Source organism: Lolium rigidum, chromosome 7 (assembly GCF_022539505.1).
Source record: "Lolium rigidum isolate FL_2022 chromosome 7, APGP_CSIRO_Lrig_0.1, whole genome shotgun sequence".
Lineage (NCBI taxonomy): Eukaryota > Viridiplantae > Streptophyta > Magnoliopsida > Poales > Poaceae > Lolium > Lolium rigidum.
In genome coordinates, this window is record NC_061514.1 from 316,341,480 (window position 1) to 316,350,077 (window position 8,598).

The window sequence follows — 8,598 nt, forward strand, 5'->3', positions numbered from 1 at the left end:
CGCATACGGGACGATCTTTTGCAGGAAATTCTTATCTAAAACAAGCAAAGCCTTGCTAAGGAGCCTACATGATTATCTCATGGACACCCCTCGAAGGGATCAAGGAGTATCATCACAGGACATATAATACGACAGTATGGCCTTAAGAGTCTGGATACAGAAAGACTAAGGGAATGGCACAACCAGGCCTTCTGAATGCAAAGGATAATCTAATTCAAGCATAAGAAGGAGCCCCGTTCAGGGTGCAGAGTCACTATCTCCGGAGGCACTCTCACCAGAGCCACTGCTATTCTCGGACTCCGACTCGCCCGTTCCTGGCTCACCCGAGTCACCGCTATCGGAACCTTCAGCTCTAGGGCCTTCCTTCTTCAAGGCAGCACCCTCTCTAGCGGCATCTAGTGCCAGGTCGCGCCGTAACTTCCCAACAAAAAGTTGTGTGTGCTTGGCAACTCGTTCCTTGCTCAACCGGACTTGAGTTGGCTCGGCGTCCCTGGCCGACGCGACGGGGTGTCCCAGAAGCTCCCTGTCTTCCAAGCCCGGTGCAAGGCGTTCAAGGTTGGCGAAGAGGCGAGCAGCTGCCTTCTCCAGGAGTGTAAGGCATACGTTGTTGACGTACTCTTCCCACCTAGGAGTGGCCTCCTCCAGCGAGCGCACAATGTGGTCAAAGAGCTCCAGGAAGGCTCCAAGCTCATTGGAAGCCAAGAGGGCCTCAGTACCAATGGAATCTGCACTGAAGCTGGGAAGACACTGCTTTGCGCGAAGAAACATGGCGCGGTACATTTTGCCTCTATGTTCACTGAGGTGATTCCTCTGCTAGAGCTCAAAGGACAGCTCCTCCACCTCCTTCCGAAGAGAGGCCACCTGTCCCGTTCTTGAGCAAGGCCCTTCTTTAGCTCCTCGGCATGAGTGCAGGCAGCCTTCCTGTAGGATAACGTAGCATAGAAAACAAAAATTTTCCTACCGCGAACACGCAATCCAAGCCAAGATGCAATCTAGAAGACGGTAGCAACGAGGGGGTATCGAGTCTCACCCTTGAAGAGATTCCAAAGCCTACAAGATGAGGCTCTTGTTGCTGCGGTAGACGTTCACTTGCCGCTTGCAAAAGCGCGTAGAAGATCTTGATCACGATCGGTTCCGGCGCCACGAACGGGCAGCACCTCCGTACTCGGTCACACGTTCGGTTGTTGATGAAGACGACGTCCACCTCCCGTTCCGGCGGGCAGCGGAAGTAGTAGCTCCTCTTGAATCCGACGAGCACGACGGCGTGGTGTCGGTGGTGGTGGAGAAGTCCGGCGAAGCTTCGCTAAGCGTGCGGGAAGTGGAGGAGCGAGGCGGCTAGGGTTTGGGGAGAGGGGGCACCGGCCACTATAGGGGTGCGGCCACCTTGGTGGTGTTTGAGGTGGCCGGCCCCCTCCCCTTGTCCCTCATTATATAGGTGGAACCCCAAGAGGTGGTGTCCAAGTCTTCGAATAAGACCCGAACCAAATCCTTCCATAGGAGGGGGTAATCCTAGCCCAACTAGGACTCCCACCCAAAGGTGGGATTCCCACCTCCCATGTGGGGGGTGGCCGGCCCCTAAGGGGAGTCCACTTGGGACTCCTCCCCCACTAGGGTTGGCCGGCCATGGGGGTGGAGTCCCTTGTGGACTCCACCTTCCTTGGTGGTTTCTTCCGGACTTTTCTAGAACCTTCTAGAACCTTCCATAGAACCTTCCGCGACATTTTATTCACATAAAATGACATCCTATATATGAATCTTATTCTCCGGACCATTCCGGGACTCCTCGTGATGTCCGGGATCACATCCGGGACTCCGAACAAATATTCCAACTTCATTCCATATACAAGAACTACCATTTCAACATCCAACTTTAAGTGTGTCACCCTACGGTTCGAGAACTATGCGGACATGGTTGAGTACTCACTCCGACCAATAACCAATAGCGGGATCTGGAGATCCATAATGGCTCCCACATATTCAACGATGACTTTAGTGATCGAATGAACCATTCACATACATTACCAATTCCCTTTGTCTCGCGATATTTTACTTGTCCGAGGTTTGATCTTCGGTATCACTCTATACCTTGTTCAACCTCGTCTCCGACAAGTACTCTTTTACTCGTACCGTGGTATGTGGTCTCTTATGAACTCATTCATATGCTTGCAAGACATTAGACGACATTCCACCGAGAGGGCCCGAGTATATCTATCCGTCATCGGGATGGACAAATCCCACTATTGATCCATATGCCTCAACTCATACTTTCCGGATACTTAATCCCACCTTTATAGCCACCCATTTACGCGGTGGTGTTTGGTGTAATCAAAGTACCTTTCCGGTATAAGTGATTTACATGATCTCATGGTCATAAGGACTAGGTAACTATGTATCGAAAGCTTATAGCAAATAACTTAATGACGAGATCTTATGCTACGCTTAATTGGGTGTGTCCATTACATCATTCATATAATGATATAACCTTGTTATTAATAACATCCAATGTTCATGATTATGAAACTAATCATCCATTAATCAACAAGCTAGTTTAAGAGGCATACTAGGGACTTCTTGTTGTCTACATATCACACATGTACTAATGTTTCGGTTAATACAATTCTAGCATGATATATAAACATTTATCATAAACATAAAGATATAAATAATAACCACTTTATTATTGCCTCTAGGGCATATCTCCTTCGAGTCTCCCACTTGCACTAGAGTCAATAATCTAGATTACATAGTAATATACCTAACACCCATGGTATTCGGTGTTGGTCATGCTTTGCCCTAGGGAGAGCTTTAGTCAACGGATCTGCTACATTCGGATCGGTGTGTACTTTGCAAATCTTTACTTCTCCATCTTCGATGTACTCGCGAATCGAGTGGTAACGCAGCTTGATATGCTTCGGCCTCTTGTGTGACCTTGGTTCTTGTGCATTGGCGATGGCACCCATGTTATCACGGTAAATGATTAATGGGTCCAATGCACTAGGAACCACACCGAGCTCTACAATGAACCTCTTCATCCATACCGCTTCGATGAAGCCTCCGAAGCCGCTATGTACTCGATTCCGTTGAAGACTTCGCCACCGTGCACTTGCTTCGAGCTTGCCCGGCTTGCTGCAGCACCATTCAATATAAACACGTACCCGGATTGTGACTTAGAGTCATCGGGATCGGTGTTCCAACTTGCATCGGTGTAACCGTTTACAACGAGCTCTTGGTCACCTCCATAACAAAGAAACATATCCTTAGTTCTTTTCAAGTACTTCGGGATATTCTTGACCGCTGTCCGGTGTTCCATTCCTGGATCACTTTGATATCTCGCTAGTCAAACTAACAGGCATGTGCTATATCTGGTCTAGTACATAGCATGGCATACATGATAGATCCTACTCGCCGAGGCATAGGGGATATTATTCATCCTTTCTCTTTCTTCTGCCGTAGCCGGTCCTTGAGTCTTACTCAATACCTTGCACAGTAACATAGGTAAGAACCCTTTCTTACTTTCGTCCATTCTAAATTTCTTTAGAATCTTGTCCGGATATGTACTCTGTGATAGCCCTATTAGGCGTCTTGATCTATCTCTATAAATCTTGATGCCTAATATATATGATGCTTCACCAAGGTCTTTCATTGAAAAACTATTATTCAAATAACCCTTAACACTCGCTTAATAGTTCTATATCATTCCCGATCAATAATATGTCATCTACATATAATATCGGGAATGCTACGGAGCTCCCACTCACTTTCTTGTAAATACAGGCCTCTCCATGACACTCTGTATAAACCCGAAGTCTTTGATCACCTTATCAAAGCGTCGGTTCCAACTTCTTGATGCTTGCTTCAGTCCATAGATTGATCGCTGAAGTTTGCATACTTTGTCGACATTTTTAGGATCGACAAAACCTTTGGGTTGTACCATATACAACTCTTCCTCAATGTCTCCATTAAGGAACGCCGTTTTGACATCCATCCGCCAAATCTCATAATCGAAAAATGCAGCTATTGCTAACAAAATCCTCACAGATTTTAGCTTCGCTACCGGTGAGAAAGTCTCATCGCAGATCAACTCCTTGAATTTGTCGGAAACCCTTTGCGACAAGTCGAGCTTTATAGACAGTAATATTACCATCGGCATCTGTTTTTCTCTTGAAGATCCATTTATTCTCGACAGCCTTTCGGCTCTCGGGTAAGTCTACCAAAGTCCATACTTTGTTATCATACATGGATCCCATTTCGGATTTCATGGCTTCTTGCCATTTGTTGGAATCTGGGCTCATCATCGCTTCTTCATACGTCGCAGGGTCCTCATCATTGTTATCCACAATCATGACATTTAGACAAGGATCAAACCAATCAGGAGTAGTACATTCCCTTGTCGATCTGCGAGGTTCAGTAGTTTCCTCGTTCGAAGTTTCATGATCATTATCATTTGCTTCCTCTGTTGCCGGTGTAGGCGGTACAGGTACAACTTCCGTACTTGCGCTACTCGATCAACGAGTATAGATTCATCAATCTCATCGAGTTCTACTTTTCTTCCAGTCACTTCTTTAGTGAGAAATTCTTTCTCAAGAAAGGTTCCGTTCTTAGCAACAAAGATTTTGCCTTCGGATCCGTGATAGAAAGTGTACCCTATAGTTTCCTTAGGGTATCCTATGAAGACGCATTTCTCCGCTTTGGGTTCTAGCTTGTCCGGTTGTAACCTTTTTACATAGGCTTCGCAACCCCAAACTTTCAGGAACGACGAGCTTAGGTTTCTTATTAAACCATAATTCATACGGTGTCGTTTCTACGGATTTTGATGGTGCTCTATTTAAAGTGAATGCGGCTGTCTCTAATGCATAACTCCAAAAAGATAACGGCAAATCAGTAAGAGACATCATAGAACGAACCATATCTAAGAGAGTTCGATTACGACGTTCGGACACACCGTTTCGTTGTGGTGTTCCCGGCGGTGTCAATTGTGAAAGTATTCCGCATTTCTTTAAATGCATGCCAAACTCATAACTCGGATATTCACCTCCACGATCGGATCGTAGAAATTTAATCTTCTTGTTACGTTGATTTTCTACTTCACTTTGGAACTCCTTAAACTTCTCGAAAGTTTCGGATTTATGTTTCATGAAATAGATATACCCATATCTACTCGGATCATCCGTGAAGGTTAGAACATAACGATAACCACCGCGCGATGCTACGCTCATTGGTCCGCACACATCGGTATGTATGATTTCCAATAAGTCAGTAGCTCGCTCCATCATACCGAAAAATGGAGTCTTAGTCATTTTTCCCATCGGACATGCTTCGCATCTATCAAGTGACTCAAAGTCAAGTGATTCTAGTAATCCATCGAGTATGGAGTTTCTTCATGCGTTTCACTCCAATATGACCAAGACGACGAGTGCCACATATAAGTAGAATTATCATTCAATTTAATTCGCTTAGCATCAATGTTATGTATATGCGTATCACTACTATCGAGATCTAACGAAATAAGCCATTCTTTTGTGGTGCTCGACCATAAAAGATATTATTCATAAAAATAGAACAACCATTATTCTCGGACTTGAATGAATAACCGTCTTGCATTAAACAAGATCCGGATATAATGTTCATGCTCAACGCAGGTACATAATAACAATTATTTAGGCTTAAAACTAATCCCGAAGGTAGATGTAGAGGAAGTGTGCCGACTGCGATCACATTGACCTTGGATCCGTTTCCAACGCGCATCGTCACTTCATCCTTCGGCGGTTGTCGTTTATTCTTTAGTTCCTGTTTCGAGTTACAAATATGAGCAACCGAACCGGTATCAAATACCCAGGTACTAGAACGAGAACCGAGTGAAATGAACATCTATAACATGTATATCATATATACCTTCTTTCTTCTTCTTGACAAGGCCGCTCTTCGGATCAGCCGGATACTTGGAGCAATTACGCTTCCAGTGTCCCTTCTCCTTGCGGTAATAGCACTCAGCATCGGGCTTAGGGCCGTTCTTAGGTTTCACGGGAGGCGTGGCAGCTTTCTTGCCACCCTTCTTGAATTTTCCCTTAGACTTGCCCTGTTTCTTGAAGCCGGTGGTCTTGTTGACCATCAACACTTGGTGCTCTTTCTTGATCTCAATCTCGGCAGCTTTTAGCATGCCAAAGAGTTCGAGTAACTCCTTGTTCATGTTCTCGCATATTGTAGTTCATCACAAAGTTCTTGTAACTTGGTGGCGGTGATTGAAGGACACGATTAATCCCCGGTCCGTTAGGAATCACTATTCCCAAGTCACCGAGTTTCTTCGCATGCCCGGTCATGGCGAGCATGTGCTCACTAACGGAGCTGCCTTCTTCCATCATACGAGCTGAAAAATTGTTTCGATGCTTCATAGCATTCCACGGCCGCATGAGTCTCAAAAATAGTCTTCAACTCTTTCATCAACTCATGAGGATCGTGGTGCTCAAAACGTTTTTGAAGATCGGATTCCGGACTGCATAAGATGGCACACTTGAACTTGAGAGTACCGAGTTTTCCGAGTCGCGTAAACAGCTTTTACTTCATCGGTTTCGGTTTCGCAGGAGGGTCACCTAGCGGTGCATCAAGCACATATTGCAGATTTCCGCCGGAGAGGAAGATCCTCACATGACGGAACCGATCGGTGAAGTTGCTACCGTTGCTCTTAAGCTTTTCTTTCTCTAGGAACTGGTTAAAATTGATTGGGGACGCCATCTCTACAACATATATTTGCAATAGTTTAGACTAAGTTTATGACAAATTGAGTTCAAATTTTAATTCTACATAATTAAAAATCTAGATGAACTCCCACTCAAAACAATATCCCTCGCATTGTCTTAGTGATCACACGAACCAAATCCACCGCACCAAAACCCGATCATCACGAGAAAAGGTGTGATTTCTTTGGCGAACACTCAAAGTGTTCATCATATCAACCATATGATTCATGCTCTACCTTTCGGTATCATGTGTTCCGAGACCATGTCCGTACATGCTAGGCTCGTCAAGGCCACCTTAGTATCCGCATGTGCAAAACTGTCTTGCACCCGTTTGTATGTACTTATTGAATCTATCACACCCGATCATCACGAGATGCTTCGAAACGACAAGACTTGATAACGGTGCTACTAAGGATGAACACTTTATTATCTTGAGATTTTAGTGAGGGATCATCTTATAATGCTACCGTCGCGATCTAAGCAAAATAAGATGCATAAAAGGATTAACATCACATGCGGTTCATATGTGATATGATATGGCCCTTTTGTCTTTGCGCCTTTGATCTTCATCTCCAAAGCACGGACATGATCTCCATCATCTTCGGGCATGATCTCCATCATCGTCGGCGAAGCACCAAGGTCAATGGCGCCGTCTTCATGATTGTCCTCCATGTAGCAACTATTACAACTACTTTGAAATACTACTCAACATGAAATTTAAAGACAACCATAAGGCTCCTGCCGGTTGCCACAATACAATAATGATCATCTCATACATATTCATCATCACATTATGGCCATATCACATCACCAAACCCTGCAAAAACAAGTTAGACGCTCTCTAATTTGGTTTGCATATTTTACGTGGTTTAGGGTTTTTCGATATAGATCTAATCTACCTACGAACATGAACCACAACGTTGATACTAATGTTGTCAATAGAAGAGTAAATTGAATCTTTACTATAGTAGGAGAGACGAGACACCCGCAAAGCCTCTTATGCAATACAAGTTGCATGTCGAACGAGGAACAAGTCTCATGAACGCGGTCATGTAAAGTTAGTCCGAGCCGCTTCATCCCACTATGCCATAAAGATGCAAAGTACTCAACTAAAGATAACAAGAGCATCAACGCCCACAAACCATTGTGTTCTACTCGTGCAACCATCTATGCATAGACACGGCTCGATACCACTTCGTAGGATAACGTAGCATAGAAAACAAAAATTTTCCTACCGCGAACACGCAATCCAAGCCAAGATGCAATCTAGAAGACGGTAGCAACGAGGGGGTATCGAGTCTCACCCTTGAAGAGATTCCAAAGCCTACAAGATGAGGCTCTTGTTGCTGCGGTAGACGTTCACTTGCCGCTTGCAAAGCGCGTAGAAGATCTTGATCACGATCGGTTCCGGCGCCACGAACGGGCAGCACCTCCGTACTCGGTCACACGTTCGGTTGTTGATGAAGACGACGTCCACCTCCCCGTTCCAGCGGGCAGCGGAAGTAGTAGCTCCTCTTGAATCCGACAGCACGACGGCGTGGTGTCGGTGGTGGTGGAGAAGTCCGGCGAAGCTTCGCTAAGCGTGCGGGAAGTGGAGGAGCGAGGCGGCTAGGGTTTGGGGAGAGGGGGGCACCGGCCACTATAGGGGTGCGGCCACCTTGGTGGTGTTTGAGGTGGCCGGCCCCCTCCCCCTTGTCCCTCATTATATAGGTGGAACCCCAAGAGGTGGTGTCCAAGTCTTCGAATAAGACCCGAACCAAATCCTTCCATAGGAGGGGTAATCCTAGCCCAACTAGGACTCCCACCCAAAGGTGGGATTCCCACCTCCCATGTGGGGGTGGCCGGCCCCTAAGGGGAGTCCACT